This window comes from Ursus arctos, unplaced genomic scaffold (assembly GCF_023065955.2).
Source record: "Ursus arctos isolate Adak ecotype North America unplaced genomic scaffold, UrsArc2.0 scaffold_58, whole genome shotgun sequence".
Lineage (NCBI taxonomy): Eukaryota > Metazoa > Chordata > Mammalia > Carnivora > Ursidae > Ursus > Ursus arctos.
Window position 1 is genome coordinate 110,738 of NW_026623076.1, and position 14,414 is coordinate 125,151.

The 14,414-nt window shown below is 38.0% G+C and overlaps 1 protein-coding gene across 1 annotated transcript in view; it reads right to left on the reverse strand.

Moving 5' to 3' along the window:
* Positions 1–9,867, reverse strand: part of LOC130542859 (ATP-sensitive inward rectifier potassium channel 15) — a 73,112-nt gene extending 63,245 nt beyond the window's left edge. Inside the window, exon 1 of the mRNA XM_057307662.1 lies at positions 9,626–9,867. The gene's annotated coding sequence lies outside the window, so the exon portion shown is untranslated. The remainder of the gene's footprint in view (positions 1–9,625) is intronic.
* Positions 9,868–14,414: the final 4,547 nt, after the last annotated feature.

A 14,414-nucleotide genomic window follows, 5' to 3' on the forward strand; every position in this document is an offset into this window, starting at 1 on the left:
CTTCAACTCTTTATGCATGAAGAATCAAGCCTCCATTATAGCAGCTAAAACACTACACTTCTCAGCTACCTATGAGAAATAAGCAGAAGATAACTGAGATGGTCTAATAAAGGGTCTGACTCCATTTCCGATATCTGACTGCTTTCAAGCCCCACCTCCCTCCTCTTCTGCCCCACATCTAGGAAGCTGATAAGAAAGCCTAGGTCCTCCCTCCTTTGGTGTGGTGGAAAGTGTCAATCCCACAAGCTCCTACCCATGTGCGGGAACTCTCACCCTGATTTCATCTCCTACCATTAATAAAAGACAAGGCAGTCTCCTTTCTCTGCTGTCTTAAGCTATTTTTGAATCTTCTTGGGAGCCTGCCTTGCTCACCCCATAAAGCCTCATTATGTCAGTAGTGAACATTTCCGTACCCTCCTGGGGCATGCACGTATGGTATCATCAGTTTCAACACCTGAACCAAATTCTGGATAGGGTGTCCATCCACCTCTGGAAGACCTCATTACAAGAGTTTACTTAACCGGATGTGTCATTTTTGCCCTTCACCCTTTCCCTATTCCTGCTGGTGGTATAACAGCCAGCCCTCTTGCAATGTGGAGAACAAACCTGTGCTAAGAATGGCTGAGTAGAAAGAAAGAGGGAACCTAGGTCCCTGGTGACCTTGTTACCCTCCCATCCCTACACTGCCTGCTTCTGAGTCTCTCAAGTCATGAAAACAAGACAAATTTGTTCAGCTGCTTGTAGCTGAAGACCATTCCAAGTATAGGACTGTGACTGAGTTGTGTCTCGACGTCATAAGTGGAAGTTAGTACTTTTGCCAGGATGTGAACAGGTGAAAATCAAAATACTTGAAACACCTATGACTAAATCATTCTCAGTGGAGTGCCCTTGTAACTAAGGACATTCACTGGGTATTTTCTGCACCAGATTCCTTTGGGGAGAAACAAGCCTGCATAAGCTCACAGAGAGGACCTGTTTTCATAGCTAGAAAATGGTCTGGTTATTGGCCTACAGTAGAATTTGGAGAGAGGTTCAGAACCCAAGCATTTTGGTTGGGAAGCCACCCATGTATCTAGCTCATACTGTGAATGTACCTAAAAGAACCAAAGTGTCAAGAAGAAAGGGGACAGCTGGGGCACCTGGGTGGCTCAGTCGGTTAAGCGGTTGCCTTCGCTCAGGTCATGATCCCGGAGTCCTGGGATCGAGCCCCACCTTGGGCTCTCTGCTCAGCAGGAAGCCTGCTTCTCCCTCTCCCTCTGCCTGATGCTCTGCCTACTTGTGCTCTCTCTCTCTCTCTCTCTGTCAAATACATTAATAAATAAATAAATCTTAAAAAAAGAAAAGAAAGGGGACTGCTTATTGAGTACCAATTCTTTTTCTGGTTATATGTTAGATGTGCAAAGAGAAGAGAATATAAGTTTCCTTCCCTTAACACTTGGTGGAGGAGTTAGTGCAAGCATGCTGAAAGGTCATGAAGGGAATGACAAGAGGCTTCTTCAAATATAATTAGAATTTGATTTGAATAAATTGACACATGAAGCCAGTGCAAGTGATGATGAAGAAAACCATGGGAGCCAGATACAGGAAACTGACTAAAGCTAGATCCCCATCACTGCCCTCAATAAGCTAAACAGTATGTCCCATCCTGACCTGGCAGATAATGCAGAAAGGGGAGAGAGCTGGAAGCAGGTCCCCTGATGGTGTGGCTTTTCTATGTAAGCACTGTGATGAAACAACATGACATTTATTTTTTGAGGAAATGAGTAAATACCAAGTTTATAGGCAAAAGGAAGTACCAATACAATTGCAGAATGGAAATGTTAATGTAGTCTAAATCACCTATCTTTACAAAAATGACATACTTGTTCTAGAGATAATCATCTCTGCCTGGAGCTCATCAAAGATCCAAGTATTTTATCTTCACATTTCTCTTTGTTGCTGGTAAAAGTTAACAGACAATTTCCAGAGTGCATCACAGACCAATAGCCGCTGACGTGAAGCAGTTTTTAAAAGTAGTTTTAAATACTCACTATCTTAGCATTTTTGATAGTTCACATGTCAAAAACAAAATGCTAAACATTCATGCTGTTGATCGAGGAAGCACACAATCAAAGAAAACAAGGAGGAAAATCCCCCTCACAAGGCTTCCACCACAGTCCTGCCTGGGGTAGCAGTGGAAGTTTCTATACCTTCTTTTTCAGGAGTAACAAATAAGCTCAAATTCCAGCTCAGTTCTTTGGGCAAAAGAAGAGAGAGTTTAGTCAAAACCTGGAGCGGTTTGTTGACAGATTTTTCTAACAAACAAAGGCAAAAGGAAAAGGGGGGAAACTTCCTAAACTACTTCAAGAAAGGCCCCAAACTAGAGTCTCGGTGTCCAAAAACCTGTTAAATCTACTGAAACCATTTGCTGACCATATTGATTTTTTCTGGAAAGTGAAGGTCTCAGTTAAATTCCCAGCTTTTCTTTATTTTAGCAGGAAACTACTTTACGTGGGTGTCTGGACATCACCCTCTGCTGAAGCATGGAGAAAGTGATCCAGCAACACGCCCAGCCTGCCTGACGGGTACGACCTCTACCTGGATGGCTTAGTCATGAGTCAGAAAACACCTCTGTTGCCAGGCCTGCATTTCATTTCACTCTTAAACTGGTCAGACTTGGGATGCTGAACAAATTTTGAAATTCAGCAATATGAATCATTGTAAAAACCAGTCACTCACTACTCAGCTTTCCAAAATAGCAGATGTCTTTATGCATTAACTCCTATTTATTGAAATGTTTATATAAGCAAGAAGGAACCCTATAATAATACTAATGGCAGCACTCAAGCTGGGTGTCTATACCCACAGGAATATCAGACATTGAAGCTTTGGTTGTAATGATTTCGGGGCATTGATGGCCCGTTCAAAAGAAGTTCCCGGTTGTGAAGCACTCTTTCACGGACTGGAGATCTTTAGACCCAGCCTTAGTCAGTCCTTCAAAGAGATCACAAAGTCATGGATTTCCTTAATTGTCATCGTTATATCTTGCTGGAAAGAACTTTAATTTGGATGTTTCTTTTTCATCTACATGGGACCCAGGGCTGCAGTAACTAATCACTTCACCATATTGTGTAGAACTTTTATTCAAAATATGATTCAGGGCTTATTACATATATTAATGTAATATATGTGACTATGACAGCGTGAAGGAGGTGGAAAGGAACAAAGCTGGGTTACAGAGAGGAGATGACACCAGATGGTAACTTGAATCTACAGGAACGAATAAAAAGAACAAGAAATGAACAATACAAAGATTGATATAACAAAGTCTTTAGATATATACTTTCTCTCCCTTCTTAGCTTCCTTAAAAGATATAAAATTATATAAAGTAATAATTACAGCAATTTATTCTTGGGTGTGTACCATATAGAGAGATAACATGTATAACAATAATATTACCAAAATGGGGAAAGAAGAGCTGTGTAAGAGAAAAGTTTCTATTTCTCACTGGTATTAAGTTAGCATAAGTCTAAAGTCAATTTCGGTAAGTTAAGACATATACCATAAACCCTAGAAAATAACTCACCCTAAGCCACTAAGAAAATTAAAAATATAGTTGAAAAGTCATTGGAGGAATTAAAATATTACACCAAAATATGCATTTAATACAAAAGAGAGTAGTAAAGGAGGAAGAGAGGAACAAGATGTGACAGGAGACTTACAGAAAGCAAAAAGTAAAATGGAAGATGTAAATCCAACCATATGAATAACAACATTAAATGGGAATGGATTAAACAGTGTAATCAAAAGGCAGAATTGTTAGATTGGATAAGAAAACATGATTCAGCTATATGCTGTCCACAGGATGCAAACTTGAGATTCAATAATACAAACAGGTTGAAAATAAGAAGGATGGAAAAAGATATAGCATGCAAAGAGCAACCAGAAATGATCTACTCATATCAGGGAAAACAGATTTGAAGACCAAAAATATATATATTACTAAAGATAAACAGGACATTTCATAATGATGAAAGTGTCAATTGATCAAAAAAATATAATAATTGAAAACATATATGCAACTAGCAATAGTGCCCCAAAACACATGAAGCAAAAACTGACAGAACCAAAGAAGAAATAAACAATTCAACAATAATAGTTGATGACTCCTTTATCCCACTTTGAATTGTGCAGAGAACAACTAGGAAGTAGGTCCAAAGGATATGGAATTGAACAACATTATAAACAAACAAGAACCAACAAACATTTATAGACCATTTTACTTAACAATAGAATATATATTTTTCTCAAGTGCACAAGGAACATTTTCCCAGATAGACCATATGTTAGGTTCAGTAAATTTCGAAGGTTGGAAATCATGTAAAGTATGTTCTCTGAACCACAATGGAGTGAAATTAGAAATCTATAATAAAAAATAATTTGAGAAATTAACAAATATGAGGAAATTAAACAGCACACCCCTAAATAACCAAAGAATAAATTGCAAAGGAAATTGGGAAATACTTTGAGATGAATAAAAACTGAACACAGCATATCAAAACATACAGGATACAAGTAAAGCAATGCTTATAAGGAAATGCATAGCCATAAACACCTACATTAAAAAGGAAGAAAGATCTCAAATCAATATAACCCAAACTTCCACCTTAAGACATTGGAAAAATAAGAGAAAACTGAAGCTGAAGTAATCATAGGGAGTAAATAGTAAAAATTAGAGTGGAAATTAATGAAATAGAGATTAGAAAAAACATGTAAAAAATTAATTAAACCAAAAGTTGGTTCCTTGAAAAGACCAACAAAATTGATAAAGACTGACTAAGAAAAATAATTAAAAACTCAAATTATTAAAATCAAGAATGAGAGCAGATTGGCCATCATTACCAGTCTTCTAGAAATAAAAACGATTATAAGGGAATAATATGAAGTGCTCTGTGCCATGGGCATATATGACATGGACAAGTTCTTAGAAAGACACCAACTACTGCAAGTGACTCTAGAAGAAACAAAATAGGAAAACACATATAACAAGTAAAACAACTAACTTACTAACTTAAAAGCTTCTTGCAAAGAAAGGCCAAAGACCCAGATAACTTGATTGGTACATTTTACCAAACAGTTGAAACAAAAATTAATAGCAACAAGTCAAGGGGCACCTGGGTGGCTCGGTCGGTTAAGTGTCCGACTCTTGATTTCAGCTCAGGTCATGATCTCAGGGTCATGCAATCCAGCCCCACGTCATCCGGCTCTGCACTGGATGTGGAGCCTGCTTAAGATTCTCTCTATCCCTCTGCCCCTACCCCCCCAAATAAAAAATAATAAATAGCAACTATTCAAAAATTATTTGAGCAAATAGAAAAAGAGGGAACAATTTTCAACTCATTCTATGAGACCAGTGTTACACAGATACAAAAACCAAACAAATACATCATTAAAAAAACTCTTAAAACTACAGACAAATGTCTTTTATGAATACAGACCAAAAAAAAAAAAAAAAAAAAAAATCCTCAGCAAAATACTAGCAAGCCGAATCCAGCAATATATAAAAAGAATTATCCACTATGACCAAATGAAATGTATCTCCAAAATACAAGCCTGGTTTACCATCCAAAAATCAATCAATGTATTACACCATATCAATAAAATAAAGGACAAAACCACATGATCATTCCAAAAGAATGGAAAAAGCATTTGACAAAATGTAATACCCATTCACGATTTAAAAAAAAACAAAACACTCAACAAACTAGGAAGAGAATAAACTCTCCTCAACACAATAAAAGGCATCTACAAAAAATCTATAATACTTAAGGATGAAAGATTGAATGCTTCTTCCCCAAGATTGGGAATAATACCAACACGTCCCTTCTCTCACCATGTGTGTTTGACATCATACTGGAGGGTCTAGCCTGGGAAATTAGGCAAACAAAAGGAAGAAAACCCATCCAGACCGTAGAGGAAGAAGGAAAATAATCTCTAGAGAGGATTTTCTTATATGTAGAAATAATCTCTAGACAGGATTGTCTTATATGTAGAAAATCCTAAGAATCCACTAAAAAATCATGAGTTCAGCAAGACTGCAGGATACAAGAACAATTTACAAACCTCCATTGTATTGCTATATGCTAGCAATGAGCAACCTGAAAATGACATTAAGAAGGCCATTTTTAATAGCATCAAAAATATTTAGGAATAAACTTAGCAAAAAATAGTATAAGACTTACACCCTGAAAATTACCAAAAAGAATGTTGAAAGGAATTAAAGAAAAGCAAAATAAATGAGAAAGTATTTCATGTTCACGGACTGAAAGACTTCATATTGTTAAAATGGCAGTATTCCTCAAATGATCTGCAGATTCAGTGCGATGCCTCTCAAAATCTCAGCTGGCTGTGTTTCAGAAATTGACAATTTATATGAAAATCCGAAGGACACAGAATAGCTAAAAGAATATTGACAAAGAGCAAAGTTGAGGAACTCACATTTCCTGATTTCAAAACTTGTTACAAAACTACAATAAACAAGACAGTGTAGTACCGGCATAAGGACAGACAGATCAATAAAACAGAATAGAGGCTCCAAATAAACTCTCACATTTTTGATCAATTAGTTTCACCAAGAGGCCAAGATAGTTCAATGGGGCCAGAAAAGTCTTTTCGACAAATGGTGCTGGCAGAACTGGATGTCCACTTGCAAAAGAATGAAGTTGGATGCCTTCGTTACACTACACAAAAAAATTAACTCAAAATAGACTATAGAGCTAAATGCAAGAGCTAAAATTATATGACTCTTGAAAGGAAACATGAAAGTAAGGCTTTAAATATGATGTAAAAAAACCCATAAGTAACAAAAGGAAAAAACAGATAAATTAGAGCTTAGCAAAATTGAAAACTTTCACGTTGCAAATCACACCAAGAAAGTGAAAACACGACCCACAGAATGAAAGAAAATATTTGCAAATCACAGATCTGATAAGGGACTTGTGTCTATATTTTTAGCAACTCAATAATAAAAAACAAATAACAGAATTTAAAAATGGATGATTGATCTGAATAGACATTTCTTCAGAGAAGATAAGCAGCTGGTCGATAAGCACATGAAAAGATGCTCAACATTATTAGTCCTTAGGGAAATGCACATCAAAACCACAGTGAGTTACCACTCGGCACCTGCGAGCAAAGTTATCATGAAAAAGACATGGGATGTGAAGAAATTGGGACCTCCTATGTTCCTGGTGGTGATGCAGAGGGGTTGCACTGGTTTGGAAAACAATTTGACAGTTCCTCAAAATGGGAAACGTGGAGTTATATGATCTAGTAATTCTACTCCTTGGTATGGGCCCAAGAGAAATGAAAACACACATTCACACAAGAACTTGTACATGAACACACAAGTAGCACTATTCAAAATCGCCACAGAGTAGAAATAACCCAGATGCCATCAACTGATGAATGCATAAGTGAGATATAGTTTATTTATATACCATGTTATTCATCAATGAAAAAGGATGAATTACCGACACCTGCTACAATATGGATGAACCTGGAAAACATGATGCTAAGTGAAAGAAACCAGACCCAAAAGGTCACATACGGTATAACGCCATTGATATGAAATATACACAATAGGCAAGTCTGTAGAAATAGCAAGTCGATTGGTGATTGTCTAGGGCTTGGGGATGGGAAGGGCGGTGGCATGATGCTGAAAGTGGATGAAAATGTAACTTTTGGGGGGATTATCAAAATGTAAAATTGATTATGGTGATTGTACAAGTCTGTGAACAAACTAAACGTTGTACGATGCACTCCAAATGTGTGCGTTTTTTGATATGTGAACATCTCAATAAGGACGTCAAAAAATCTAATCTATACACATCAGTCATGTAGTATGAGTTTTGGTTTCCCGAGAAAAATTATTACAGTAGCATTTTTCAATGTGTTGCCACTATTGACATTTGGGGCTAAATCATTATCTGTTGTTGGCGAGTGTTCTTTGTCCTGTGCATTGTAGGATGCTTGGCTGTATCCTGGGACTCTACCCACTGGGAGCCAGCAGCGTCCCGTCCCCTAGGTATGACAACCAAAACTGTCTCCTACCTTGACAAATGTCCCTGGAAGGTGCAGAATAGTTCCACTGGAGAACCACTGTGCGGAGGGCTTAACAGCAGTAATTGTATGACATCAACATTTCAGCTCTTACTAACCCTTTAGGCTGCTAGAAACTTAAACACTTGCCCCTTATTTCTCACAACAAAACTAAATAGATTGTTTTCATTACTTTCCACTTTTGTCCTGGAGCTCAAGGGGAAGCCAGTGAGGAAAATGGTCTAGGTGCAATCATAACTTTCCCCAGACCGGTGCCTGCATTGTCTCTACTTAACGGCTATACCCGGGGTTGTAATGTAGCCTGTGTCTAATGAAATGTTAAATTTGCTTGCCACACGTTTAGTAGACAGTCCTCCTAAATAAGAAAATATTTAGAGAGGTAAAAATCATTTATCTTTTATTCTATTACTGGTTATGGAGTTAATAGCATGACTGTCTATGCAAAGTAAGAAAAAAAAGACAAGCAGGATTCCATGGAGATCTAGATAAAAATGTTTCACTTGAATTTAATTCTTTTTGGCAACTCAGCCAAGTGAACTTCTCAATCTGTATTCAAGGAGTCCCACAAAAACTTCAGTGATTGGAAAACACGAAAGTTGATTTCCAAGTAAAGCAAGAAGGCATGTGATTGATTCTACCACTGCTTAACACAAAGCTGAAAAGGAAGGAATGAGAAAGATTAATCATCTTGAAACCCCAGGAGAGGCCAGAATCAGAATTGTGAGTCCCGGGGAGAAAAAAAAAAGAGAGAAATGTGACGAATGTGACAAGAGGGTGTTGAATCAGTCACTGATAAAAGGGAACGGGTCGCTCCCTCACCAAGTTGCAGCAATAGAAACAAACAAGGAAAGCCAAAAGCCAATGCAATGGGAAAACATGTCGGTTTTATGCACACATCCTCACAAACACATTACTCACCACGGAGTAGTAATGCTCCTCGTCATGTACTCACTTCATGCTACGAAAACTGGATGTCTCCCATTGACTGACTTTCCCTGCACAGCAAAATCATGCAGTCTTTCCATTACGGACCTCCCATGCTAATGCAATGCCCCACCGTGTCCTCCCGGACGTCTAGAAAGGACATCAGGATGGGGGGTGCGTGGGTGGGAGGTGGTCGGAGGCGTGCACTCTGCCTTTCCACATTGCCCGGGATCAGCCGGGAGCACAGCCAGTATTTTCCAGCTCGTTTGTGTTAGTGATTTCTTGCTGTGCCCTGCACTGATTTCTTTTTCCAATCTATCTGATTCAGAGGAACGGACACCATCATCGTCGTGCTCCAGTACTGCCCTTTACACTCACACCCTGATCTGAATATCTGGCATCACATTTTTTCCTCTCCTTGTGACTACATCTTATCCTGGACTTTTTCATCGTAAAGTTCTGCCCGCTCTCTCATGCTGAGCCCCCAGGTCCAAAAGCCCGAATGACCATGGCCACGTGTTAGGAGAATGGGAGGCCTCTGGCCACCAAGCTGGCTGTCGTGCAAAGCCATTCTGCACCCCTCTTGGCTTTAACACTTACCACTCGGACTGGTCCTGTTTTGTTCCTCGGGGAAATCCCGGACTCCAGGGTTGAGGGCAGGAGAGGACGAGGAAGCCCTCCGCGCAGAGCGTGTGTGAACGCCAGGTGTGCGCGCCCTCACCTGCGCGTGTCCCTGTTGCTACGCGTGGAGTGCGAGGTAGAATGAGAACCTCGAGTCACCTCAACGAAGGCACCAGGGCCGTGGATGTTCAAGCTCTTCTCCACAGACTTTCTAGTCTCACAAGGAATTTCTTCCACGTCTTGGAGTTGACAGGAATTGGACAAGCCTTGGTCTTACCACAACCCAGCGCATTGGGCAATCTAAGGGCGGGACTCTCCCTCAACGTTGGGGTTGCCAGTTCAGTAGGGCCTGAAGTTCCTTTTCTGAAAAGGAAAGTTCACGCTGTGGCAAAACTGACTAAACACGGTTTTTTTGTTTGTTTTGTATTTGGTGGGGGGTGGGGGTTCCAGTTTTAATCAATCTGAGTGAGCAAAAAAAAAAAAAAAAAAAAAATCAAAGGAAGAATCACCTGGTGAAAATGTTCCATAAAATGCAGACTTTCCTCAACTTTGGATATTTTCCCCTCTTTGTCCTTCTGCTCTTCTGTTGGGACAACCACTTTGTTGTTGAGGAAGTTGAACAAAATGTAAATGGAGTTGTGCTGGCAGAAGGTGCTTTCCTATGTTGTTTGGGAGAGATTACAATACATCGACTTTCCTGACTGCCTCAAGCTTCATACAACTTCAGCCTTCCACCAAAACTCTCCTTTTAATGATAAATGGTTCTCCTATGATTCTGAGCCTCACAGAGGACCTTCCCTGGAAGCGGTTTGTATTTACGCCATCTACTGGGTGTTGGTGGAACTGCAGATACTGCTGCTAACAACATTTATCCTTGTTCTGTGCCCAAGGCTTCCAAGAAAATAGAGGTCTCTCTCAGAAATGATGAACAATTTAGGAAACACAAATATACGGTATATCACTTAGATCATCAGGTGTCCCTGAGATGTTAATTTTATTTTTAGAAGTGTTTTTTTTTTTTTCAGGAAAGGAAATGTTCCATATTTTAACTCTCCAGTTCTTCATGTTGAATCTAAGGAAATATCCCTGAGATCAGGTCGTAAACCTCATGCTCCAAATATTTAAAAATACTGCATAGCATTAAAAAAAAAAAAAGCAACGCTCAAAAGAGGTTCCAGAAACATGTGACCTGATATTAAAGCAGATGGGAGGGAGTGGAGTGGATTTTGGCTTTGGAAATGCAGGAAGCTAAGTCTTCAATACCCATACAGGGACAGAAGTTGAGGTCTTGGAACCAGACAAAGCAAGAGCAGGAACTGAGATTACCCCATTAGGACTGGACTGTGAAAGCTGGACTGGAAAATCACCTACTCATTAATAAAGGGTTACAACAAAGAAGGCTATTTCTTTCTGTCCGGATTTAGGTGCAAAGGTAGAAATATCCTTAAGAATCCAATAGCATAGCCCTTTCTGATCACAAAGTTCAAATTTGCATTCCCCCACTTTGTCCAGGAATTCCCTAGCTACGAAATAAGCACAAAACTTGTTCCAGACCAATGTGTCCCTTTGGAATCTTAGCAGATAAGCAAAACCAAAACCAAAAACAAAACAAAAACAAAAACAAAAAAACCCAAAAAACTCTCTTGAGAAAAACTCTGATAACCCAGACCACATGGAAAAAAGACAAACCTCAATGAAGATTAGTTCCCATTTAAAAAAATTAAAATATTCAAGGACACAATACACCCCACAAGGTGGTGAGCAGGCACACAGTGCATATCAGAATTAGAATTCTAATAGCAGATATATAAGAAGATAATTGAAAGAGAATATCAGATAAGAGTGTTTAAAATGATTGAAGATACAGGTTAAAAAATGGTAGAGAAAAGGAATAAACAGATTAGGAAAAACCAAGCTATATCTTTGTGAAATAAAACACAGTTACTGAAATTAAAATCTCAGTTGGCAGGCTAAGTTAACAGAAGAGATATGGCTGAAGAGAATATTAGTGAACTGGAAGACAGGTATGAGAAAATTACTAACAATGCAGCAGGGAGGGAGAAAGAAATGGGAACTATGAGAGGATAAGTAACTCTAACATATGTTTTATAGCTGTTCCAGAAAGAAAGTAGAAAAATTAATGCAGATGTAAAATTCAAGGTAATAATTGCTGAGAATTTTCTAAAACAGACAGAGAAAGACAAATACCATATGATTTCACTTATATGTGGAATCCAAGAAACCAACCCAACAACCACACAAGCACAAACTCAAATATAGAGGACAAACTGATGGTTACCAGAGGGGAGGGGGGATGGGTAAAATAGGTAAAGGGGCGTAAAAGGTACACATCTCCAGGTACAAAATAAACACGTCATGGAGATGAAAAGTACGTATGGGAAATAAAGTCAATAATATTGTAATAAAGTATGGCGGCAGACATCAGGGCGAGCACTGAATAATGTACAGAATTGTCAAATCAATATGCTGTGCGCCTGGAACTAACACAACATTGCATGTCAATTATATTTCAAGAATTTAAAAAATCAGTTAAATTCTTTTAAAAAAGGAAAAAAGAGAAGGACACTCAGACTCAAGAAACATACTGAGTTTGGAGCAAGAAGATATGAATTTAAATCTACCCCTGGACACATTGTAGCAAAGATCAAATACTAAAAAGTACCAGAGAGAAAAGCAGATGAACTATAACCAAACAACAACTAGTGTAGTGTAAAGCAGAGTTCTTGAAGCAATACGAGAGATCAAAAGATGGTGAGGTAATAGAGTTAAGGTCCTGAGGGGAAAATATCAGCATAGAACTTTATATACAACCAAGCTATTGTTCAGGAGTAAGCATGGAATAACATTTTCATTTATTTATTTTTAGGATTTTATTTATTTACTTACTTATTTATTTGAGACAGAAAACACGAGTGGGGGGAAGGGCGGAGGAGGAAGAGAATCTCAAGCAGACTCTGTGCCCTTGATCTCGAGACCCTGGGATCATAACCTGAGCTGAAATCAAGAGTGGGATACTCAGCCAACTGAGCCACCCAGGCCCCCCAATAACATTTTTATTTTTAACTTTTTTATTTATATAAATATAATTCTATCCTACATATAACAAATATGATATGTTTTTATTTATATAAAACCTGAGTAAGAATACAAACTTAGGGGCGCCTGGGTGGCTCAGTCATTGAGAGTCTGCCTTGGGCTCAGGGCGTGATCCCGGCGATCTGGGATCGAGCCCCACATCAGGCTCCTCTGCTGAGAGCCTGCTTCTTCCTCTCCCACTCCCCTTGCTTGTGTTCCCTCTCTCGCTGGCTGTGTCTCTCTCTGTTAAATAAATAAATAAAATCTTTAAAAAAAAAAAGAATCATAAACTTAATTGAATATGCAAATAACTACAAGTGATTTAGGGACCATTAAAAAATTGCAACTAAATATAAAGCATAATGACGAGGCTCAACTAAACCAGGAGATGAGCACAGCATAGAAGGTGGGAGGGGTGATCTGGACTTCAGTCAAACCCCTGTGCTTCTGCAGTTCATGAGAACGGCTGAGACAATCATTAACATTAGAACCCAGTGAAGTATGCATACTAAATATTTAAGTGTTACCAGTGAAAGACCAGAAGTACAATATATAACTTACAAGAGTAGACAAGAGGGAATTTTAGAAAATATAAAACAAAACAGAACTTAATTTCTAAAAGAAAGGACTAGAGAAGAAGCCAAAAATTATGGTATGTATAGAATTTAAAGGGACACGGTAGAAATTCATTTTTAAATTGTTAAAATGGGCTAACTTTATGAATTAAAATATAGGGATTTTTAGTTTTGATTTAAAAAATCCAACTATGCTATTTAAACTAAACAAAAAGTAAAGATATAAAGAAGATGGAAGAAAACTAATGGAGTTATTCATGCCAGACAAAATAGGCTTTACGGTAAAAAACAAAATAAAACAAAAAATGTTATTTGAAATCAAGAGGGTCACCACATCATGAAAGAGGCATAATTCAAGAAAAAAATACGTAAAAATTCTGAGATTATGTGTATCAGACTATATAACCTGAAAATAAATACAAACAAGATGAGGAAATAATCAGGTTAAAACTGAAACATCGGCAAGAAGAACTGAAAACTTGAACACATCCATCTCAGAAAAAGATGAGCTAAAAGGAACTCTTAGGTAGAAAAAGAATTTTTAAGTGAGAGAATTAACAACTTGACATAGTTAGTATCCATGGAAACCCTATCTCCTAATGAGAGAACGTAACATTTTTATGCATCCATGAACACGCAAAAGTTGACCTCTTAATAAGTCACAAAGCAAATCTTTAAAATACCAAAGAACTTCTATAATGGGACCATGTTCTTTTGGCACAATATTTTTAAAAATAGAAAATAATTATTTGAAGTTAATTTAAAACATCTGTTTTAAACATTTGGAAGTATAAAACACACTTCTAAATAAACCCGGCTCATAGAATGGGTCAAAGTGGATGATGGTTAGAAAGGCATGAAAATACAACTACTACACCCCAAAAACGGAGCAGTATTTTGAAGGAAATGTATCGACTTCAGTAGGAATATATATCACAGTCATTAGGAAAAAAAAGAGCAAGTCTTAAAATTAATAAGCTTTGCAGTCAGTGTGAGAAGTTAGAAAAAGGACAGACCTAACCATAAAGAAAGTAGTTCAAGAAAATAAAATTTAAAACCCCAAATAATGCAATGACAAATGAAGAAAAAGTAGGTAA